Source organism: Hevea brasiliensis, chromosome 15, assembly GCF_030052815.1.
Source record: "Hevea brasiliensis isolate MT/VB/25A 57/8 chromosome 15, ASM3005281v1, whole genome shotgun sequence".
NCBI classification, from domain to species: Eukaryota; Viridiplantae; Streptophyta; class Magnoliopsida; order Malpighiales; family Euphorbiaceae; genus Hevea; species Hevea brasiliensis.
In genome coordinates this window covers 35,767,338-35,794,413 of record NC_079507.1, presented here as the reverse complement: position 1 = coordinate 35,794,413, position 27,076 = coordinate 35,767,338, and positions in this window count along the sequence as shown.

The following is a 27,076-nucleotide window of genomic DNA, read 5'->3' as shown; positions in this document are numbered from 1 at the left end:
AGATTTTAAAATTAATCATATTAATTTTAGAACCCTAGATTAAATCAAGAACAAACACACTAACCTCTTGATGCACTGTAGTGTATTTGCGCCTTTGAGATGCGCTTTCAAGACACCAGATGTTGTCCTTCTAGCTTGTCCAGACCAAGAACACCTATGGTAGCTCTTGAATAGCTTTTAAAGCTTTTTCTATTATGTAGAAAATCAAGTTCTGGCTTTTAAGAGATTAAAGATGTAAACAGGACACTAGAAATGATTTCTAGTATTTTTAATTTAAGAGATTGTTTGTTAATCTCTTGGAAAGATGAGAGAAGAAGATGAAGAAGAGAGAAACCTTCTTGGGTGGCGGCACCAAAGAAAGAGGCTGCTGGTTGTGTTATTTTCTTTTCATAACAACACTTATATAGCTAGGTCAACATATTAAACCCTTGCCACATGTCACCCTCTAATAAGTTCTAGGTTTAATTGACCCAATCACATTGTGCCAAGTGTCAAACCTATATTTAATCTTAATTTTAATCATCTTACATGATTAAAAGACATTTGGCAAGCTTATGTGTAATGCCATGTGTCACTATCTCATGGTGCCACATGTCACCCTGTGAAATGACCAAAATGCCTCTGTGTCTTAATTTTAAGTTCTTAACCCAAAATAATTATTTCTCTTCTTCTAATCAATTTATATCAAATATAAATTAATTAATTAATCTCTATTAATTAATTTCTAATTAGTTAAATTTATATTTAAACACTTTAAATATAAATTTAACTTATACTATACATCCAATAATTTAGATTTGGTTTCAAGTCATGCTAGGGACTTTGCAATATAATTGTAAACCAAACCTATTTAATTAATCAATTAAACTCTTTAATTAATTAATTAAATCATATTTAATTAGGTGATAACTTGTGTATGTGTGTGACTTACTAGGCTCATCACTAATTGGCAATGAGGCATGATATCAACTCTTAATATCATCAGAACTCTTTCTTACCATAAATGATTTCTCTAAATCATTTTATGCACCTCATAAACCATGGTTAACACCTAGCATAACATGCCATGGCCACCTAATTAGTAATAAGGTTTACCTTAAATGAACCTATAATCATATGTTACCAAAATCCCAACTCAAGCTGGAGTCATGGTTTATGTCAAACTCCATTTGCTATGAATATTATGTTCTCTTTTAATTCCAGTTCTTGATTAAAAAGATTTTCTCATCAGAAACTCTTTTCTGATTAAATCTATCTGTCTTGGCCAGGAACTTGAAACATCAAGAACAATTAATCAACATAGGATTTTATCTCTATTTACTTAGAGGAACATATTCCATCTTGATCAACACCTACCTTTATATATAACTAGTAGAAGACAACACATGCCCATATATCCATACACAGTACAAGTATGAAAGCAATATCAAACTCAAACTACCTATATACAAGATAACTGTGCTATCTCAGGTCTAAAGATTATATGCACTGATATGATTTATGACAAAATATTGATAATAGTAAACTCCATGTGCTTATCATAAGTGTCACTGGTTCGACCTACTTATCATTTATAAGTGCCTATCATGTTTGTCATATGGCATGAGACTCACCATTCCATCTTATTTATACCTCATATAAATAACTTGGGAACAAAACGTGAATACAATCTTTCTGGATAGGTCATGTCCTTATTATGAAGTATCCTCGATTGTGAACCTATTTATGATACTTTGTACTAGAAATACTATCACTCATATTCTTAACAACTTAAGAATAGAATTTCTAACAAAATATCAATGGACCTTTTCTATTATACATAAATATCTTATGTAAATGGAAAAGTGGAAATGCCTTTTATTAATAATAATATGTACAAGATACATACTAAATGATATGCTCTAGGGCATACTACTAACACTTGGTAATGCCATTCGGGTTGACTAATGCTCCAGCTGCTTTTATGGGCCTGATGGACACTATCTTGAGGCCATATTTGGACCAGTTTGTTGAGGTGTTTATTGATGATATTTTGGTGTACTCAAAGAATGCAGAGGAACATGACAAGCACTAGAGGATAGTATGGCAGACTTTGAGGGAGAAGCAGTTGTATGCCAATTTGTCAAAATATGAGTTTTGGCTAAAGGAGATTTCATTTTTGGGGCATATTGTATTTGCAGAAGGTATCCAGGTGGATCCTAGCAAAGTAGAAGCCATTCTTAATTGGAAGCCACCTAGAAATGTCACGGAAGTTCAGAGTTTCCTTGGTTTAGCCGGGTATTACCGAAGGTTTATGAAGGGATTCTCCATGCTAGCATCTCCACTAACCAAGCTACTTAGGAAGAATGTAAAATTTTAGTGGACTGATCAGTGCCAGAAAAGTTTTGATGAGTTAAAAAGGTGTTTAACTGAAGCTCCAGTCTTAACCTTGCCCACTTTGTGTAAGGAGTATACCATATATAGTGATGCTTATCATAACGGATTAGGCTGTGTGTTGATGCAAGATAGGAATGTCATTGCCTATGCTTCACGCCAACTTAAACCGCATGAGAGGAATTATCCTATGCATGACTTGGAGTTGGCAGCCATTGTCTTTGCCTTGAAGATCTGGAGACATTACTTGTATGGAGAGAGATGTTATATATACACAGATCATAAAAGTTTGAAATACTTGGGCACAGAGAAGGAGTTAAATTTGAGGCAGAGGAGATGGTTAGATGTAACACCCTCCCGGTAGCAACTCCGTACATTCTACTGTTCCGGTGACCGGTGACGGTCCGGACAGCTAGAACGTCCGGAAAAATATTTAAACTAAAGTCAAGAACCAAAATTAACTCAAATATTAATAAGAAAAATTTAGGAAAAATTTTAGAAATAAAATACAACCAAGTTAAATGAGCTGGTGCCCAAGCGATGGGTAACCTAGAGGGAAGTTGCGATTCTCGCAACGAGGAGCCCTAGACCCGGGAAAAAATTCATAAAATAATTTTTGGGACGCCAGAGAAGGGTCATTGAGGTTCCTATGGCATTAGAATGCCAAGAAAATATTTAGAAAAATTTTACAATCGGTACAGACAATTTTGACCCGTTAAGCCAAACGGAGGGCATTTTGGTCATTTTGCCTTCAGAGACGATTTTTGGCCGACTTGTCCAGTTAAGTAAATAATTAATATGACATAAAATATGAATAAATATTACTAAAAATTAAAGTGAAAATGAGTAGAGAAAAGAAGAAAAGAAAATGAAAGAAAAACCTAAATATGACATCACATGATGTCATTTGGAAGGCTTCCACCAATCACAACCCAACAAGCCAAATTAAAAAGAGAAAAATGACAAATGAAGAAACAAATTTTCTGGTTCTTCTTCTTCATTTGAACGTGAACCTCTTCTTCCATAGCTAAGTATATTCAAGCTTTTCAAAGCTTGATTCACCCATTTCTACCCAACAAAATCATAACCTAGCTTCACGAAAAATTAACCTAGCAACTTGAGTAACCTCTAGGCAGCCAAAAGAAGAAGAAAGAAGGAGTTTGGGTAGTTTGAAATTCTGCCCTATTCAAGGTTAGTGCCTATTTACACTTAAATCTCTTTTAATTCATGTTAAAGACTTAAAGTGAGTAAGGTTTTGTGAATTAAATGAATGGAATCTATGTATATGGACCCTATGAATTTTCGGCAGCCCAAGGAAGGAATGAGTTTGATTGTATTAATGGACTTAGAGTGAATTGGAGATTATGTTTAAAGTGTATACATATATATATACAAGAATGAAAGAGTTAACTAAAGAAATTGTGAAAACCATGACTTTGAGCTAGGGTTTAGGAGTGAAAATTTGACTTTGCTTATGAAATTGTTAAAGAACATTCTAATAGTCAATTAGTGACCATTTGAGGTAAGTTGACCGTAATTAGGAGTGAATTATTGCATGGCAAAGTGGAATGGGCAGGCTGCCCAAGGAGTGCAGCAGGGTGGTTGAGATTTCTGTCCACTTGGACTGCCATATCTTTGGCTGTGTAGGTTCAATTGGTGTTTGGCTAATTGGACATGAAACTAGGCTTGTAATGGCACATTTTTGCTGAAGAAATCATGCCCAAAAGACCAAAGCAAGAGGACCAAAAGTTGGCCCCATTCCGGATACCCTGCAACCAGCACCTGCAGAAATGACCAAATGAACAGTAACTGTTCATTTGGCCATAACTCACTGTAGATATGGTCAATTGACCTGAAATTTTTACAGAAACAAGATAGGATATAGACAAACAACTTTCATGAAGAGCATCACCCCAAATTATGCCATTAACCCATTCAAATTATTGGGCAAAGTTGATTTATCAAACCTGCAACTCTGCAGATTTTCATTTGAGCAGTAAAGTTTGGAGGACTATAACTCTCTCTAGAAAACTTGGATTTAGGCGATTCTTGAACCGATGGAAACCTAAGGTATGGTAGAACATTTCATATGAAGAAAGTTAGACCAAATTATGAACTTAACTTGATCAAATTACTGACCAAAGTTGGACCAAAAATCTGCTAGACCCAAAATCTTAGCATGAACAGTGCACGTGAACAGTAAAATTATTTTGGCCATAACTTCAGCTACAAAACTCCAAATGGAGTGATTCAAAAAAAGAAATTCAACTAGACAAAATAAGGAACAAATTTCATGTTTACCATTTCCTCAAATTCCCACTGTAACAGTGCTTAATGGAATAGTAAAGTTAAGCTTCAAAAACTGAAAATTTTGTTTCCCTTGGTTTAAGCCTAGAAATGGTAATGGTGATCACTTCCAACAAGTTTTAAATGAAAAATGTGGTAGGTTTGAAGTGCCAAAGCCAATGTACCTACTTTCTATACAAAAGTCAACTTTTTTGTTGACTAATGAAGTGAATAGTGACACAAAAACTTGAAATTCAAAAATGTGAAACTTAAAAATGCAAAATGCCCTAGTAGGCCTAATGTGATTGGTTTGGATAGTTTGGCATGCCAATAGGGTATTGTTTTAGCAGTACTGCGAAAGGCTTTATGCTTGTGTTCATAGCTTTATGCCCATATTCATGGCTTTTATGCCCGTATTCATGGCTTTTATGCCCGATTATGTGATATCATGGCTTTTTAGCCATACTGACTGCATACATGGTTGACGTTCTGCGTCCCATGGTATGATGGCCCGAGGCACCGCAGTGTCCAGCGCCAACGACCCGTTATCCAGTCCAGTCATTCAGTATAGGTTACTTGGGCATGGAAAAGTATAACTGTAATTGAACTCATTATTAAAGAAAATACGAAAATTAAATATTAGGAATGATTATGATAGAATACAAAGAAACTCAAGATCATGAAGAAAATAATTAACAAAATGCATGAAGAAGTTAATATCATAAAATGTAATTAGCCCTCGACTAAACAATAAGTTAGTAATTATTCATCTCTTATGAACACAATAGCAAGGAAATTATTATTTTTATTTGCATATTATATTTTCTTGTATTATTGGCACCACTAAGCTTTATGCTTAGCGCGTCGCTTTTGCAACACGTAGGTACTGAAGATTTGGACAAAGGGCCCAGTAGACCACAGATTCGGTAAGACAGTTCACAGTTCTGCATAGTGTCCGTGTCACCTCACCATCCACAGTGCATTGGTAGGACACTAGGTCCCATTTTGTATTTTAAGGTTTTTGTAAATTTTGTAATTAAACTCTTATTTTATCATGTGTATTTGAAACAAATGTAATATAATTTTGTATTAATGTAAGTACTTGTAAATTGTGATTATAAATCACATGTGAGAATTTATTTATGATTTGAGTCTAATGATGATGTGAAATGAATGAATGACAAATAGAGGAATTGTTAAGAAAATTGTGTTTGTGAAAGGAAAAGTGAATACATAACTGTGACTTGTACATGATTATCACATGAGATGAATGATTGAGAAATGAATGGTGAAAAATGTTGAGATTTTGATATTGAAGTTTGAGAGTGATGAGATGATTGAATATGATCATAGGAAGTGTTTTTCACAGGTTCCGAAGAACTGTTTTCTCTATTTTTAGCCGGTACTCTGCCGGATTTTCTATAAAATTCTCGGAACCTCAAATAAATTATAATTTCGATAAATGACTTAAATAAATTATATTTCACAAATTATATTCAAAAGCATGATATAAATTAATTAAGATAAAATAGAGTGCTCGGCACACTGAGTGGCATAACTTGCTCTGCTACACTGTAGTCGGGTAAGGGGTGTCACATTTAGTGGTATCAGTGCCTGGTTTAGGCGTTTCTGGACCTAGATAGATTGCATACCATGCATTGCATTTGTAAGAGTCGAGGTGACACTAATGCAGATCTGTTTATCTTTCTTATTTTGAATAGGATATGGACCCTTCATCTCAGAGAGCAGTCGAGGAGGAAGTGGAGAGTCATGCTCCACCTGCAGCGGTGAGGCGGGGTAGGGAGAACCTACTCCGCCCGACTCAAGCGAGCACCTTTCAGCCTCCACAGGCCATGTTCCAGCAAATGGCCGATTTCTTCAGACAAATGGCAGGGGTAATGCCAGCACCACCACCACCACCAGCTCCACAGTAGAAATCACACCTGGAAAAACTGAGGAAGTTTGGAGCAGTGGACTTCTATGGTAAGAGAGAAGATGATTACATTGCGGTAGAATTGGTTGAATAGAACAGGCAGAGTTCTAAAACAACTCCACTGCACCCCATAGCAAAATTTAGAGGCTGCCATATCTCTGTTGCAAGATGATGCCTATGAGTGGTGGGACACGGTATCCAGTGAGGTGCAGCCAGAAGTTATGACATGGGACTTCTTTCTCTCCGAGTTTAAGAAGAAATATGTGGGTACTGTATACTTAGAAGAGAGAAGAAGGGAATTTATTAACCTAAGGCAGAGACAGTTGTCAGTGGCTGAGTATGGGAAGGAATTTGTCAGATTAAGCCACTACGGAAGGGAGATAGTCCCTAATGAGGCCGAAAGGTGTAAGAGATTTGAATAAGGATTAAATGACAATATAAAGATCATGATCACTGCCTTGGGAATCACAGACTTCACCAAGATAGTGGAAGCTGCATTAAAAGTGGAGAAAGTGAGAATAAATGAACAAAATAGGAAAGATAGGCAGCGTAAGAGGGAATTTGGACCAAGACAGTCAAGTATACCAACTGATAGTAAGAAGTTTAAGGGTTCTAGTTCACAAGATCAGACATAGGGCCACAGAGGCCCCAGATTGGAATATCTATAGCTAGTTCCCCAGGCACAATAACAAGGGGATCAACCCCAGTGCCTGAATGTATGCATTGTGGTAGAAGACACAGAGGGGAGTGTCGACTGTTAACTGGAGAATGTTTCAAGTGTGGGGCTACGGATCATTTCATAAGAGATTGCCCTCAGAGGAGTGGTTCAATAGCTCCGGTACAAGTTGATAGACCTTTCCCTATAGTTCAAAGGGGTAAAAGATCGGGTAGAGCAGAAATGGCTGACATTTCACAGAAGATTGTTTCTGAGACAGTTGAAAAGCCCGAAGTCATGGTGGCACCACAAGTATGTGCTATGGAAGCTCAGGAAGAGCCAAACCCAGACACTGATGAGGCGATACAAGGAAGTGAAGAAACAAGAAGGTAGCAACTCCCCGATTACTTAAGTCAGGTAAATTTCGAGGACGAAATTTAAATTAGAGGGGAAGAGTTGTAACACCCTCCTGGTAGCCACTCAGTACATTCTCTTGTTCGATGACGGTGGCCGGTCGGACACCTAGAACGTCAGAAAAATATTTAAACTAAAGTCAAGAACCAAAATTAACTCAAATATTAATAAGAAAAATTTAGGAAAAATTTTAGAAATAAAATACAACCAAGTTAAGCAGTAGGTGCCCAGCGATGGGTAACCTAGAGGAAGTTGCGGTTCTACAACGAGGAGCCCTAGACAGGAAAAAATTCATAAAATAATTTTTGGGACTCCAGAGAAGGGTCATTGAGGTTCCTATGGCATTAGAATGCCAAGAAAATATTTAGAAAAATTTTACAATCGGTACAGACAATTTTGACCCGTTAAGCCATACGGAGGGCATTTTGGTCATTTCGCCTTCAGAGACGATTTTTGGCGACTTGTCGATTAAGTAAATAATTAATATGACATAAAATATGAATAAATATTACTAAAAATTAAAGTGAAAATGAGTAGAGAAAAGAAGAAAAGAAAATGAAAGAAAAACCTAAATATGACATCACATGATGTCATTTGGAAGGCTTCCACCAATCACAACCCAACAAGCCAAATTAAAAAGAGAAAAATGACAAATGAAGAAACAAATTTTCTGGTTCTTCTTCTTCATTTGGACGTGAACCTCTTCTTCCATAGTTAAGTATATTCAAGCTTTTCAAAGCTTGATTCACCCATTTCTACCCAACAAAATCATAACCTAGCTTCGCAAAAAATTAACCTAGCAACTTGAGTAACCTCTAGGAAGCCAAAAGAAGAAGAAAGAAGGAGTTTGGGTAGTTTGAAATTCTGCCCTATTCAAGGTTAGTGCCTATTTACACTTAAATCTCTTTTAATTCATGTTAAAGACTTAAAGTGAGTAAGGTTTTGTGAATTAAATGAATGGAATCTATGTATATGGACCCTATGAATTTTCAGCAGCCCTAGGAAGGAATGAGTTTGATTGTATTAATGGACTTAGAGTGAATTGGAGATTACGTTTAAAGTGTATACATATATATATACAAGAATGAAAGAGTTAACTAAAGAAATTGTGAAAACCATGACTTTGAGCTAGGGTTTAGGAGTGAAAATTTGACTTTGCTTATGAAATTGTTAAAGAACATTCTAATAGTCAATTAGTGACCATTTGAGGTAAGTTGACCATAATTAGGAGTGAATTATTGCATGGCAAAGTGGAATGGGCAGGCTGCCCAAGGAGTGCAGCAGGGTGGCTGAGATTTCAGTCCACTTGGACTGCCATATCTTTGGCTGTGTAGGTTCAATTGGTGTTTGGCCAATTGGACATGAAACTAGGCTTGTAATGGCACATTTTTGCTGAAGAAATCATGCCCAAAAGACCAAAGCAAGAGGACCAAAAGTTGGCCCCATTCCGGATACCCTGCAACCAGCACCTGCAGAAATGACCAAATGAATAGTAACTGTTCATTTGGCCATAACTCACTGTAGATATGGTCAATTGACCTGAAATTTTTACAGCAACAAGATAGGATATAGACAAACAACTTTCATGAAGAACATCACCCCAAATTATGCCATTAACCCATTCAAATTATTGGGCAAAGTTGAGTTATCAAACCTGCAACTCTGCAGATTTTCATTTGAGCGGTAATGTTTGGAGGACTATAACTCTCTCTAGAAAACTTGGATTTAGGCGATTCTTGAACCGATGGAAACCTAAGGTATGGTAGAACATTTCATATGAAGAAAGTTAGACCAAATTATGAACTTAACTTGATCAAATTACTGACCAAAGTTGGACAAAAATCGCTGCACTCCAAAATCTCAAAGATGAATAAAGATACGTGAACAGTAAACTTATTTTGGCCATAACTTCAGCTACAAAACTCCAAATGGAGTGATTCAAAAAAAGAAATTCAACTAGACAAAATAAGGAACAACTTTTATGTTTACCATTTCCTCAAATTCCCACTGTAACAGTGCTTAATGGAATAGTAAAGTTAAGCTTCAAAAACTGAAAATTTTGTTTCCCTTGGTTTAAGCCTAGAAATGGTAATGGTGATCACTTCCAACAAGTTTTAAATGAAAAATGTGGTATGTTTGAAGTGCCAAAGCCAATGTACCTACTTTCTATGCAAAAGTCAACTTTTTTGTTGACTAATGAAGTGAATAGTGACACAAAAACTTGAAATTCAAAAATGTGAAACTTAAAAATGCAAAATGCCTTAGTAGGCCTAATGTGATTGGTTTGGATAGTTTGGCATGCCAATAGGGTATTGTTTTAGCAGTACTGCGAAAGGCTTTATGCCTGTGTTCATAGCTTTATGCCCGTATTCATGGCTTTTATGCCCGTATTCATGGCTTTTATGCCCGATTATGTGATATCATGGCTTTTAGCCATCGATCGCATACATGGTTGGCGTTCTGCGTCCCATGGTATGACGACGAGGCACGTGTGTCAGCGCCAACGACCCGTTATCCAGTCCAGTCGTTCAGTATAGGTTACTTGGGCATGGAAAAGTATAACTGTAATTGAACTGATTATTAAAGAAAATACGAAAATTAAATATTAGGAATGATTGTGATAGAATACAAAGAAACTCAAGATCATGAAGAAAATAATTAACAAAATGCATGAAGAAGTTAATATCATAAAATGTAATTAGCCCTCGACTAAACAATAAGTTAGTAATTATTCATCTCTTATGAACACAATAGCAAGGAAATTATTATTTTTATTTGCATATTATATTTTCTTGTATTATTAGCACCACTAAGCTTTATGCTTAGTGCGTCGCTTTTGCAATGCGTAGGTACTGAAGATTTGGACAGATGGCCCAGTAGACCACAGATTCGGTAAGGCAGTTCACAGTTCTGCATAGTGTCCGTGTCACCTCACCATCCACAGTGCATTGGTAGGACACTAGGTCCCATTTTGTATTTTGAGGTTTTTGTAAATTTTGTAATTAACCTTTTATTTTATCATGTGTATTTGAAACAAATGTAATATAATTTTGTATTAATGTAAGTACTTGTAAATTGTGATTATAAATCACATGTGAGAATTTATTTATGATTTGAGTCTAATGATGATGTGAAATGAATGAATGACAAATAGAGGAATTGTTAAGAAAATTGTGTTTGTGAAAGGAAAAGTGAATACATAACTGTGACTTGTACATGATTATCACATGAGATGAATGATTGAGAAATGAATGGTGAAAAATGTTGAGATTTTGATATTGAAGTTTGAGAGTGATGAGATGATTGAATATGATCATAGGAAGTGTTTTTCACAGGTTCCGAAGAATCGTTTTCTCTATTTTTAGCCGGTACTCTGCCGGATTTTCTATAAAATTCTCGGAACCTCAAATAAATTATAATTTCGATAAATGACTTAAATAAATTATATTTCACAAATTATATTCAAAAGCATGATATAAATTAATTAAGATAAAATAGAGTTCTCGGCACACTGAGTGGCATAACTTGCTCGGCTACACTGTAGTCGGGTAAGGGGTGTCACATTAGAGCTGATAAAAGATTATGATTGTTTGATAGACTATCAGCCTGGAAAAGCTAATGTTGTAGCTGATGCTTTAAGTCGCAAGACTATGGTTGGTTTTAGGGTTTCTCCATTATCCATGGTGCATGAGTTAAGGGCATTGCATGCTAATTTGGAGATTAATGAAGATGGGCAGTTGGTAGCTACTTGGCAAGTGAAGCCAATGCTGGTAGAACAAATTAAAGCAGTTGCGCAGAAGGATGATAAGTATGTGAAGTTAATGGAAGAGGCTCGGGATAGCAAGAAACTAGAATTATCAGTAAATGATGAGAGCTTGTTGTTATATAAGGGCAGAATGTGCATTCCTGAGAATGTTGAACTGAGGTAAACCATTTTAAAGGAAACACATGATTCACCTTTTGCAATGCACCCCGGTGGAACCAAAATGTACAGAAGTGTGAAAGAGCACTATTGGTGGAGAGGAATGAAGAAAAACATTGCAGAATATGTTGCCAAATGCCTAACTTGTCAGTAAGTAAAGGTAGAACACCAAGTGCCTGCAGGGTTGCTACATCCCGAGTGGAAATGGGAAAGAATCACTATGGATTTCGTGACAATACTTCCACGTACGCAAAAGAATCATGATGCAGTTTGGGTTATTATTGATAGATTGACCAAGTTTGCGCACTTTTTGCCAGTGAGGATGGATTACAGCCTGGAAAGATTGGCCAAACTGTACATTGATGATGTTGTGAGGTTACATGGAGTACCATTGTCTATTGTGTCAGACAGAGTCCCAAGGTTCACTTCTAGATTCTAGGGTAGTCTTCAAAAAGCCCTAGGAACTAGATTGAACTTCAGTATATCATTCCATCCACAGACAGATGGCCAATCTGTAAGGATCATTTAGATTTTGGAGGATATGCTTTGGGCTTGTGTGATTGAGTTTGAAGGGAGTTGGGAGACACACTTGCCTTTAATTGAATTTGCCTACAATAACAGTTATCAGTCAAGCATCAGGATGCCTACATATGAAGCACTTTATGACAGAAAGTGTAGAACTCCCTTTTGTTGGGATGAAGTGGGTGAGAGGAAGTTGATTGCCCTAGAATTAGTGCAGTAGACGGAAGAAAAGGTTAAGCTCATTAGAGACAGACTCAAAGTTGCAACGGATAGACAGAAGTCCTACATTGACCTAAAGAGAAGAGATATTCAGTACAGTCTGGGTGACAAGGTGTTCTTGAAAGTTTCCCCATGGAAGAGGATCATGAGGTTTGGTAGAAAGGGGAAACTAAGTCCTCGCTTCATTGGGCCGTATGAGGTTCTAGAAAGAGTGGGTCCATTGGCATATAGACTTGTATTGCCTCCGGAGTTGGAAAAGATTCACAATGTCTTTCATGTCTCCATGTTGAGGAGGTACAGATCAGACCCCTCTCACATTTTGCCAGTAGAGGAGATTGAGGTGAATCTAGACCTGACATATAATGAAGAGCCCATAAAGATCTTAGCACATGAGGTAAAGCAATTGAGGAACAAGCAAATAACTCTAGTAAAAGTGCTATGGAGCCATCATTCAGGCCAGAAGGCTACATGGGAGCGTGAGGAGGACATGAGGAGACAGCACCCACAGCTATTTAGAGACTGAGACCAGGTAAATTTCGAGGACGAAATCTATTTTTAAAGAGGGAAGAATTGTAACACCCTGAACCTTCGAGTTATGAATAGTACCATTTTTGGTCTGTGACTAGTACTATTCAAAGACACCTTGAGGACCAAAAATAAATAGAAAATTAATTGAGATAAGCACAATAAAAATTCAAGTGACCCAAAAATATAAGGACTCATCGGGAATATTGTAAAAGAGGGATTATGACCCAATAAGGGGCATTTTGGTCAATTCACTTTAAGAGTTAATTTTTGACCAAAATGTCAATTTAATTAAATGAAAATAAAATATTGAATTATGAAGAAATATTGAGGGAAAAATTAGAGTAAAAGTGGAAAGAAAATAAAAGAGGCAAAAATCTAGAATTTAAATTCCATTTTTTGACCTAATTAAAATTAATGATTTATGGGCTTTTGACAATTAAACTTAATTATTTAATTAAAAAGGAATAAATAAGTATAAAAGAAGACAAGTCTCCCTCTTTCCTTTCTTCCATGCCAACACCCATCTTCCCTCTCCCTCTCTTTTCTTTTCTCTTTTTCTCCAATCTTCTTCCGCCATTGTTTTCCCTTCCAAGTCTTGATTCACTTCAATTCTCTTCATAAATTCCATAGCCCACTAAAAGAAAACATCAAAGAGATCTTTGATTGAGAGATTAAAAACAAGAAGAGCAAGATTTGGAAGAGATTGGAAGTGGGAAAAATCATCAAGTGAGGTAAGCTCTCTCTTTCATGCCTGATTAACCAAATATGCTTTGAATCAAGTTTGGGTGTGATGAATTTACATGAGAAAGCATGAAATTTCATAAAAAAATGAAAGAAAACATGTATGGAATCTAAACTAGGGTTTTGTCCAAATTGGAGAAAAGTTAGGGTTTGATGTCTTTGAATGAAATTTATGATGAGATTAAGCTTAGTTGAAGTAGTATGCATGATTAGGGCAAAGAAATTGCATGAAATGTGTATAAATTTAATTATGGGAGATTAGGGTTCATGGAAAAATTGGAGTTTTGGTGCTAGAGAATGAAATTGGTGTGTGGAGTGTTAAATTATGATCATTTGAGGTTTATTTAATTTGAATTAACATTGGGTTGATGAATAGAGGTAATGAAATGGTAGGATTAGGGAAAATTACAAACTTTGGTTTTTGAAAATTGTGGGATTTGTGCTAAGAAGTGCCATTGATGTGTCAATGCTAAATTATAGTCATTTTGGGTGAATTAAATGTGAATTGAGGTTGGTTAGTGGGAATAATTGAAGAAATGAAAAATTTGAACCTAGGGCAGAATTTGCACATTGAGTTCAGTGTGTTTGACAGCCCATAAATTGAGCTACACAACTCCAATTGGTGTGAAACAAATTGGAAATGAAACTTAAGACATAGGGATAGAATTTTTGTGAAGATAACCTGCCCCGAAAATGACCTTAAGCTATCTGAAATGAGCCTTGAACTTAAAGACAAAATTCTGGAACCTGTAGAATTTGACCATATAAATATTTAATTTTGCATGGCCATAAATCTCTCTAGAAAACTCCAATTTAGGCGATTCTTGAACCGATGGGAACCTAAGACATAGTAGAACATTTCATATGAAGAACTTGTGGCCAAATTATGGACTTAACCTAATTAAATTGCTGAGAAAATTTGAATCACCGAATCTGTAGAACTGTAGATTTACTATATGAACAGTAAACTTTGCTTGGCCATAACTCTCTCTAGAAAACTCTGATTTAGGCGATTTTTAAACTGATGAAAGCCTAAGATATACTAGAACATTTCGTATGAAGAACATTAGACCAAATTATGGACTTAACTTGATCATATTGCTGAACGAAGTTGGATCGATAAATCTGTCAGAACTGAATCTATAGGATAAACAGTGACGTAAATAGTAACCATATTTTGGTCATAACTTGAGCTACATAGCTCTGAGTTAGGCAATTCAAAAAGAAAAATAAATTTAAGACCTAAATGAAAAATTTTCATGAAGAACACCTCACCAAATTATGATCAAAACTAGGTAAAAATTGGGTTCAAAGAATAGGGCACCAAGCTATCCCAAAACCAAAATATTCTAAAATTTTCAAAGCTAACTTGGGATGCATTAGACATACATGTAATGAGTTTTTGGCAGCAATTGAGATTGGTATTGAGGTATTCTATTTGTGTATTTTCAGTGGAAAAAGAAATTGGAACGGACAAGGAGAAGGTAACAAGGAAGGAGAATTATTGAAGGTTTGTGCACAACTAACCTTTTTCTTTGTTTTAGCTTCGTAAATTGATTTGAATGAGTTTATTTGAATGAGTTTGATTTGAAATGAGTTTATTTTGAATGAGGTATGTTTTTCTCTTGTATTTGAGGAATTTGTGTGTTGCCACCCCTTTTATGGGTTTTATAATGATTTGAATATGTTATTGTTTTGCAAACGTGATTATTGACTTAAAAACTCTTGAAAGTTGTTTTGAAACCACAGTTAGCATGACAGTCCCTTCGGAACTCCCTAGTAGTAACGGCTACTTGGAGTTTTATAATTGATATTAATTATGTCTCCCATTAATGATGGTTAGTGGGGTAAGACTACATGAGTACTCATTAGCTAGCTAGCCCTTCCCTCATTAATAACGGTTAGTGAGGTTGAGATTGCTTTGTCGTGGTGTACAACACGGCATTGATCGTGAAATTTTGTGTCATGGCCTAAACTGTGTGTTAATGTTGGCAACACTAATGCTTTGTGAATTGTGATTTATGAAGTGTGATTTCTCTTTTAAAATGTTATTCCAATAAATGGCTCTTATGGACTTAGAACTATTGTGAAATTTTCATACTTAAGAAAAATGTGATTTATTATGCTTTGACAAACTGTGTTTTACCTTAAATTTTAAAGTTATTAGTTGTGCACCACTGAGTGATATACTCAGCGATCGATAGCTTCTTTATGCTGTCGCAGGTAAGGGAAAGGAGAAGGCTGCCAAGTGAGAGACTTGAAAGCAGCATTTTGGTATTGTTTATGGCTATTTACTTTAGGTATACCCTTGTGATTCCTTTGGATGTATTTTGTGCCTATATGTATGGATGTACGGACATTAAGCAGTTTGTATTTAAAAGCATTGCATTGCTATCACATTTTGAGTTTGTAACTATTTTCTATTTTACTTTGAGACTTATGAAAATGTAACTTTTGCAATATTTAGTCTGTCATTATTTCCAATGAATGTTTACATGGAATTTTAACTATTCTCATGCAGTTTTCCGTAAAAGAATTGATAAGATAAAAAGCTATGGTTTGTTTTAAAATCCTTTGTAGCATAACTAATGGGTTATCGGTAGGTGGAGTTTGGTAATTCATTATATATACTACGGGAACATATCATGCCTTACAAGGAATAAGGTGTGACACATATAGCGGACACAATTTTGAGGATGGAATTTATTTTAAGGGGGGAGAATTGTAACACCCCTATTTGCATAGTCAGATATATTTTACTATTCCGGTGACCGATATTGGCCCAGACAATTAAGAGGATTAGAACCACATCTAAGACAATTAGATAAACCTTGAACACAAATAATTAGGAATTGTCAATTAGTTAAGTATAAATAAGAAAAACAGAACACAAGAAGTTAAATGAGCCGAGAGTCACAGCGATGGGTGACCTTCTCGGGAAGGACTGCGAGATCGATTTAAACTCGAATTTCGAATTGTAAAATGTGACACCGCAGTCCTTAGGACTATTACAAACACAGTGGAAAAGAGAAAATCATGAAAAAGAATTGTTAAGCCGGTCAAATAATTAGGTCAGGGATTCGGACGAAATATTGAATTATTTGCAATCCGGGTCGAATCGGCAAGGGGCAATTTGGTCAATTGACCCCTAGACCTGACTCCTAACCTGACTGTCAAATAAAATCGAGCAAAAGAAAATTTTGGAAACAAGAATTAAATTAAAAAACTAATGAAAAAATAAATGCAAAAGAAAAAGAAAAAAAAAAAGAAGAAAAAGTTTATTTACATCACTTGGATGACATCATCATGATGTCAAAACTAATTTTACTTTTCCTACAAATATTGACCAAGTCAACTAAAACTAAAAGAGTTAAAAATACACTAAAAAGAAACAAAAAAAATCAGACCTTCTCCCTCACCAACGGGCTGCCCTTCTCTCTATCACTTCACCATTGAAGAAAACTCCATTAAAGCTTGAAACCAAGCTTCTTCCAACCACCTAACCCCACTTTGTCCCCAAATTCCCCACTAAAACTTATTAGACCGACTTGAGAAGGTGATTGATTAAGAAAAAGAAGGAGGAAAAATAGAGATTTGAAGATTGGAAATTCAAGAAATGTTTAGTAATCTAAACTTGAATATTTTAGTTAAATGTTTATGTTCTTAGTTCAATTAACTTAGAAATATACTTAAAATTAAAAGAAAACTATCCTTGGGGACCAAATACAAATTTGGCCAGCAGTAGGTTAGGGCTTGAAATGAGTGAATTTGATGCATTTGAATGGTTGTTTTGGTTGAATTATGTATGTAGATTAAGGATAGGTGTTTAGAATGCATTAGATTTGAATTTTATGAAAGTTAGGGTTTTGGACCTAGGGTTTGGGAGATGAAATTTTGAGAATTGGTCAAATGGTGTGTTTGACCTTGTTTGAGCTGAAAAATGGTCATGTTTGACCAATTGTGGTATGTTGGAAGTGTTAGAATTAGGTTTAAATTCGGATTGCTTAGGGCCATTATGCAGGCAGCAGGACAAGGTCCCTATTAGGGACCAAAACTGAAAATTTACTATCCCAATTGGTGTGAGGTCAATTGGGGATGAAACTAGACACAAAATGACACATTTTTCATTTAGGAATCATGCCCAAAAAGTGACCATAGCATAGTGAACAAATTAAACAAATCAGGATTAGGTAATCTGACCTGTACAAAAATGACCAAATAAATAGTATTTGTTCATTTGGCCATAACTTGGGCTAGACAGGTCTAAATGACCTGAAATTTTACCAGTAGAAAGCTGAGATATAGACCTAAAACTTTAATGAAGAACACAAACCCAAATTATGCTCTTAACTTAGCCACCCAAATTTAGTGACCTAAAACTGCCAGAACCAGTTTTGGTGCCCAGAAAATCTGGGATAAACCAATCCGACCAGCATGTTCAAATGGCTATAACAAGAGCTACAAAACTCCAAATGGAGTGATTCAAAAAGGGAAATAAATTTAAGACAATAAGGAACAATTTCTATGGAGAAAACTTAGCCAAATTCTAATAGCAACATGACCAATGGAACAGTACAAAATAAGACACCAAAACTGAAAATTTGCAATTTTGCCTAAAAGACTTAAATTTTGAGTAAACAACCAAAACCAAAAAAATTGGTGACCAAAATGTGGTATGTGAGTATAGTTGGAGTTCCCATACCTTTTAAGCATAAGAAAGTCAATATTTTGACTTGAATAGTATCATAAATAGTAACCCCAACATGAAAATTTTTAAGAATGTAAGTTTAAGCATATTGGGATTAATTATTGGAATTATTGTGAGGCAAAGATACTGAGACACTATAAATTTTGTGTTTCAGCTGAAAAAGACCTGGAAGGCCTAGAGGCTACTAAGTCCAGATTTGTGCACAATAACATTAAATTATTATTTTCCCACTGAAAACTTGATTTGTATGCATTGTGTTAATTATGGGTTTTGAGAACTACTGTGTTGCCACTTGTGAATGGAAATTTGACTTTGGAAATTGATTGTGTTTTGTATAAAATATTTGAATAACTTGATTTAAAATTTTTTTAATTCACACTTGGCATGGCAATATTAATATGTTCCTCCTCCACTTGTGGGGTGAGTTTGATATTTGATCACTTTCCTCCCTTTCTGGCTTTCCAGTCTGAGGGGTGAGTTTGGATGAGTACTCATTAGCTAGCTAGCCACCTCTCTCATTGATTTCGATTAGTGGGTGAGTTTGCCTTGTCGTGGTATACAACACGGCATGTTTGAAAATTTTGTGTCATAGCCTAAGTTGTGTTATTTATTGGCAACACCATGTTTATTAAATTGTTTGATCAATGTTGTGTTACATTAAGCTTGAAAATTATGATTTGTTATAAATGTGATTTAAAAAAATTGGAAAATGTGATTATGAGATTTTTGAATTATAAATTGTTCATAAATGTTTTATATTATGTATTTTATACTTTATTGTGCACTACTGAGTATTTTTATACTCAGCGATAGCTTTAACTTGCTGTCGCAGATAGAGAAAAGGACATAGCAGCAGAGTGAGCTGCTACAGTCAGAGAGGAGCACAGTTGAAGAATTTTTGTACGGGTATTTACCTATACCCTGGTAGTTTAGTTTGATGCAAATATGATAGTATGCATCTGTATCTCTGTAGTTTGAGCAGTTGTACTGATAAAATTGTAATAATATTATTTTGGATTTTCTTTCTGTATATTAAGATTGTGTATGTAAAATTAATTTTAATGCCACGTTTATGAATGGAATTATTTTAACAATATTTGAAAAGTGAATTTTGATTTAAATTGTGGTTGACTATATTGTTTGGGATATTATTGGAGATTGAGGCTGTGAAATAACATTATTTGGAAGTGTTTTTCACAGGTTTTGAAGAACTGTTTTCTCAAAATATAGACGGCACTCTGCCGAAATTTTTATAAAATTTGCGAAAAAAAAAAAGAATAAAAATTTTTACTAGTTTGAAACTTCAATTAAATGTTTTTAATTCCTACTAAAACGCTCACCACTTCCAAAATGTAAGAAAATGGTTTTAAAATCCCTAGTAGTATATTTAATGGGTTACTGGTAGGCGAAGTACGGTAATTCATTAGATGTACTACAGAATCATGTTACATCTTACAGAGGGGTAGGGTGTGACAATATATAAGTAATAATGTTTAATTGCCCATAGTATAGCTAGTTTATTTATTTAATTTGGATTAATTGGTATACCAATTAGGGGCTATAGATAGCAGTACTGCCCATAAGAATAATCATTAACAGATAAAACCTGTCTGACATGATTATTCTATAGGCCTTATGCCTGCCCGTTGGCCATTGTGCCTAATATTATATCTGGCTTAAATGCCTGCCCGCAGGCCTCATGCCTGACATGACCGACATATACTGGATAGACATATAGTTGTTTAACTAGTATACTCTCGTGTATCCAGCTTTTATAATCTGTTATAGGTTTCTTAGGCACTGATAATGATTAATTAAAACCTAATATACAATAAGTAAAAAAAAAAGATCCCAATAAATTCAATTGTTTCCAAAGTGCACTAAAAATGTAAAAGACCTAGAAATCATGAATTTGCCATATAAAATTCTTATTTCAATGGTTTAGTTATTATTATTATAAATTATGCACCACTAAGCATTATGCTTAGCGCATTGATTTTTCATCACGTAGGTACTGAAGACTAGTCCCAGCAGCCGCAGCAGCAGTAGTAGTGCTTATATAGAGGCCGATCAGATTTGCCAGTGTCTACTAGTCACCTGTCACACCCTATCCCTCTGTAAGGCATAACATGATCCCGTAGTATACCTAATGAATTACCAACTTCGTCTACTAATAACCCATTAAATACACTACAAGGGATTTTAAAACTTTTCTTACCTCTTTTTTTACAGTGGTGAGCACTATTTACAGGTGTTAAAATTTTTTTTTGAACTGAAGTGAAACAGCTAACACATTTGAATTATTAGTAATTTCTGTAAAATTTTTGGCGGAGTGCCATCTGTATTTTGAATAAAACAGTTCTTCAAAAACCTGTAAAAAAGCACTTCAAATATATTTCTCAATCTCAAACTCCAACATTTAATCAACAAAATATGTTTCTCAACTCAAATCCACAATAATTTTTTTCAGTATTTTCAAAGGCTGAGATAAAAGAAATATATTACAATATTTATAAACCAAAATAATTTACAATTTATTTTTCAACTTCAATGTACAATTTTAATTTACAACTGCTCAAAACCAAGAACGCTATATACATACAGTGAACATACATTACAATACAAAATGCAAAATATGGTATACTCAATATACCCGATGATCTCTCAGTGCAGTACTAGCAGCCTAGTCTGCTGCCCTGTTAGTCTGTCTACCTGCGACAACAATGAAAAGCTATCGCTGAGCCATTGTCTCAGTGGTGCACAACATTAATCAAATACAACTTTAATTCACAAATCATAAGTCATATAAATAGTGGATACTTAAAACCATAGTTAAATTCAAAGACAATGAATGTCATAAAGAATTTAAACTCTATTTTACAATATCACAATAAATATCAATAAATCACACACACAGCTTAATCATGTTCCAAAGTTTTCGTCCCAAAAGCCGATGGCTAGTGAGGAATTCAATTCATCCCAAAAGCCGATGGCTAGTGAAGAATAACATAGCTAGCTAGCAATAATATGAGTACTCATTCTATTCATCCTCAATAGGCATACACCTCAACACTTCAGCCAGAGAGGGAATTTAATCCGTCTCACTAGACAAGCTAGTGAGGAATTCAATCAATATACATGATAGTTGTGGTTTCAAACCATTTACAATGCTTTTCAATCAATAAGTATCCATCAAATATCAATCAAACAATTTTTCACAATTTAAAATAATAATATACAAATAGTCATAATTTATTTCAATTAAAAAATTCAAAAGAAATAACTGTTGTGCACAAATCTCTGATAACTGTCTCTTGGCCCTGACTCAGTGTTTCCTTCCCTTTCCCTGAGTCTTTGCTAACTGAAAAACACAATTTGAAGTGTTTCAGTACTCATTTAACCGTTTCTAACAATAAGGCTTAATACTTAATTTATTGAATTCTATTATTTCCTTTAGTCAACCTAAAATGTTGACCCTCAATGCAGTCTAGGTGAATTAGGTTTTAATGTTAACAATATGTCATATTTAATAGCCTTTTAGTGTTGGTACATGTTACCCAATTCATTTTCATGTATAGTGCATTTTATTGCAATTTGTTGGATTATGGTATACTAATTTGACCTTGCCGGATGACCTAGTTTCCTCAGTTTCGGGTTTCGGTCACAACTATAAACTTGTAGGTCTATGTCTTATTGCACGCGGGGCAAAATTTCAGGTCATTCTGAGTTATGTAGACCAAGTTATGGTCAATCTACCAATGCTGGTCAGAATGCATCAAAATGGTAACTTTAGGTCATTTTTGGGTCACTTTTGGTTCAGCCAGTTTTTAGACCTAAATTTGTGCAAGCTATTTGGCTTGGTTCTGGCCATTTCTGGGCTTTGGTGTCTGTATAAGAATTGTAGATATATGTCTCAACTATATATGGTAAAAATTTCAGGTCAATTGGACCTGTTTTGAGTGAGTTATGGCCAAAAAACTAACTGTTGCTCAAATGGTCAATTTTCAGGTTTTCAAAGCACTAATCCGGATTTAGTCATTTTTCAAGTCACCTTCCAAGCAGAATTTTGGTAAGCTTCCTTCATGAAAGTTGGCACATTTTGTGGCTAGTTGCACTTTCAATTGATCTCATACCAATTGGACTCACACACTTAAGGTTCTAAGCCAAAACACACACTGCCCTGCAATATACTCTTCATCACATACCAAAGGACACATTCAACACATACCAAGTCACTTCCTTCATGCCATTTCTGGTTTGTACCATAACATAAACACATTTTACTTCACATTGTTGGTCATCTTGGCAGCTTGTAACGACACTCAATATGCACATTATAGTTCATAATTTTCCAAGTTCAAATTACAAATAATTTAACCACATGACAAGCTCATTTACATGTTCAAACTCAAACCATTATACACATATACAAGCTGTCATAACAAGCACCATAATTCAACAATATAATTCCATAAACCAAACCATGAAATAACATATTTTGGTCTACACTTCAAGTTTGCCGAATTGTACATTTCCTTCCATTAGTTTCCAAGCTTCCAAAATCAAGTGTACTATCACATACATCTAGTATACATTATCCAATTTATTCCTACACACATAAATGCTTACATCAACACTTTAATCTACTATTTACATGCAAGGATAAACTGGTCTCATTGAAGTTCCATGGCTGCCAAAAATGTACCTCTCCCTTAACTCATCAAACTTCAAAAATCCTTCAACAATTCAACTACCCATAACATCCATTCAAGGTTTAATGAAACAATAATAAAAAAATACATACTTACCACTTTTGAAATTCTTCAAAACCTCACCAAAACTTGATTTTCTTACTGCCTATCTATTGCCCAAGTTGTGTAGAACAATTTTAGTGAAGGAAGTATTGAAGGATCATGGCTTGATCATGAGAAATGGAAGCTCAAAGGTGGGACGGTAATGGAGGTTTTCTTCAAGAATATTTTTGGCTGGTCTTGGGAGATTGAAAAAGATGAAGTTTTCTATCCAAAAAAATGCTTAGTGGTCCACTTAAGTGGAGTTAGTGGAGCACCATCACCATTTAAATGTTTGTTTATTCTAATAGTTCCAAATTCTCACATTTAACTCCTAACTTTTGCTATTTAATTTATGTACCACCAATTTAATTTTTCATGAAATTTTCCAAGTGTAACTTCATTTATTTTTAATGGAAATTTAGGTCAAAAGACAACTTGGGGTGTCAAATGACCACAATGCCCTTGATCGGGTTGCATTCCCGATTTTTCGGTAACACCGAGTTTTGTCGTTTTCTCATTTTTCTTTGTACTAATCAATTAATTTTTCTTTGATATTTCTAATGATATTTATGCTTCGATAGATGTCTATTTAAGTCTTAAAAATATTTTCTAGGGTTCCCCGTGGTCTAGGGCTAGTCAACGGTCCATGCCGCAACTTCCCGGTGTGGTCACCTATCGCTAGGGTTCTAGGCTTATTTAACTTGGTTACATTTCATTGCTATTATTTTTCCTTTGTTTTTCTTGTATTTTCTTTTCTTGTATTTCATTATTTTATGTCTCCTCATCAATATCTAAATGTAGTTCTAGGCATCCTAGCTGTCCGGACAACACTGGTCACTGGAACAATAGAACGCACTACCAAACATAAGGGTGTTACATCACCTCTATTGTTTTAATTTTATTGGTAGGGCCCATGTATGTCTAGATTTTGATCTTTTGTTCATTGTACATAAACACATAATATATTTCATTTTGGATTGTAATTAAACTTTGAGATTGCAAGTAAACTTGTAAATTATTGTCTATGAATTTCTATATGAATGCAATAGATGATATCCTTTTGAGATCTTATAAATAATTGTGAATGATATGATACAATAGAATATGATATGGAAATGTATGAAATGAATATGAACATGTTAACAGGTAATTAGTGGAACCGCCAGATGCTAACAAAACAGAGAAGGCTCTGTTCGGGTCTCCACAGAAACAAGTTATACAAAAAAAAAATTTCTACACATGGATTACCTATTTTAAATGATATTAAAAATTTACAATGCACATGATAAGACAAGATAGGGTGCTCCGGCACCGAATGTGGCATTTCTTGCTCGGCTATACAGTAGATGGGTAAGGGGCATGTGACACCCCTTACCCATCTACAGTATAGCCGAGCAAGATATGTCACACAGTGTACCGGAATACCATATTTTATCTCAATTATTTTCATCGTTCCTTAATTTATTTCTTTATGGTTATGAAGTGCAATTTGTGAAATTTGACTCATTTAAGTCATTTATTGAAATTATAAATTCATTTGAGGTTCTGAAAATTTTATAGAAAATCTGGCAGAGTATCGGCTAAAAATGGATAAAACAGTTCTTCGAAACCTGTGAAAAACACTTTTAATACATTTCCCATCATTCTCAAACTCCATTATATCAACATAATCTCAATATTTGTCAAAAATCTCAATTATTTATTACAATTTCACAATTTTTTTTTATTCAGAACATAATTCAACTCAATTTCATAAAGAGAACACTCAATTTTAATTTATAAACACAAGATTCAAATATCTGCATTAATACAAAAGTGTATTACATGAGTTTCAAATATACATCATAAGATAAAAGTTTAATGATAAAGTACAAGTAGTACAAAATACCAAAATGAGACCTAGTGTCTTACAAATGCACTGAAGTCTGTGAGGTGACACGAATACTATGTAGATCTGTATACAAGCCTCACCTAGTTTGTGGTTTGCTGGGCTCTCTGTCAGTCTCTTAAGAACCTACGCATGGCAAAAAGCAACGCGCTAAGCAATACAACTTAGTGGTACCAATAATAAAATAAAAAGAACTAAAAAGAAAATAATTATGCAGTGTATATGCTGATTTCTCATACAAACAATTTATTTGTAATATTATTCATATGGCGTTGTTTATATTAGTTATTTACTTCAATTTATCCATTTCCATTTTGGTTGCCCAAGTAACCTATACTGGATGAATGGACTGGATAAACGGGTAAACTGGCACTGGGTACCAAGTACCTCAGGCCGTCACACCATCAGTCACAATGTATCTCCCAGTATGCAACAGAACAGCTAATAAGCTATAATAAACATTAGGCATAAGGCTAAGTATCACACTGATATCAGAATGGCTAAAAGCAGTAAAATCACAGAATGGCATAATGTCATGTGCAGTACTGCTAACTGAACCCTATTGGCATGCCAACCTATCCAAACCAATCTTACTAGGTGTACTAGGGCACATTAAAAAGTTATTTCTTGAATATTTGTACTTAACATGTAAGATTACTATTAATTTAGTCATTTAAGTCAAAATATTGACTTTCTCATATATAATAGTTACATGAGTTTTAATCACATAGATTTACCACATTTTGGTTCCCAAAAGTGTTGGCATTAGTTGCCAATCATTGCTTCTAACCAATAGAGAATAAATCAGAAATTTCAGTTTTGGGTGCTAAGTTCACTATTCCATTAGGCCATTTTATAGTGAGAATTTGGCCAAATATTCTTCATCAAAGTTATTCCTTATTGTGTCTAGTTACATTTCACTTTTTGAATCACCCTATTTGGAGTTTTCTAACTCAAGTTATGGCTATTTCACCATAACTGGTCGGATTGCCTTTACCTAGAATTTCTAGGCAATTTTGGTTCTACCAGATTTGGTAGTTCTACTTTGGCTAGCAATTTCATTTAGTTAAGTCCAGAATTTGAGTTTGTGTTCCACATAAAAGTTGTTCTAATTTGCCTAAGCTTTCCATTGATATAAATTTTAGGTTGATTGGACCTTTCTACACTGAGTTATGACCAAATGAATGAATACTGTTCATTTGGTCATTTTGCTCAGGCAGAATTGGTGCTACCCGGATTTGGTCAATTTTTAGGGCATCGTAAGTTTGTTTTTTGGATAGAGTTCTTTCATTAAAGTTGTGCTATTATGTGTCTAATTTCATATCCAATTGCCCTTGCACCAATTAAACCTATACAACCCAAGTTATAGCTGCCGAAACATGCTGGACTCACATCTAGACCTGCAGGGCACTCAAGGCAGCACACCTAACCTAAATTCCCTTAGCACCATTCACTCAATTTCCTACTCAAACATGACCAAATGGTCACTAATTGACCATTACAACTTTTTTGCATCAATACATAAATAAAATTCCAATTTCTGGTGCCCAAACCCTAACTCCAACAACTGTAATTCTTCATATACATATAATCCATGAATTAAAACACCAAAATCATGTTCAATGACAGCCATACACAACTATTATACAATCTGAAGGAACGGAAGCGTGAAAAACACAAGATTATACCATTGAATTCAAAAAATTTTCACCTAGGGTCACAAGCATCATGCAAGATTTATTTTTATCTATTTGATTTCAATGATAAACAATATATTAAAACTCTTTTAATATGTTTTTGGATCTGTATTTGCCATTTAAGATTTTAAAATTAATCAGATTAATTTTAGAACCCTAGATGAAATCAAGAACGATTACACTAACCTCTTGATGTCTTTGCGGCGTGTCTGCGCCTTTGAGATTCGTCTTGAGGACACGGATGTTGTCCCTCTAGCTTGTCCACACCAAGAACACCTATGGCAGCCCTTGAACAGCTTCTAAAGCCTTTTCTATTAATTAGAAATTCAAGTTCTGCCTTTTAAGAGATTAGAGATGCAAACAGGACACTAGAAACAATTTCTAGTGTTCTTAATTC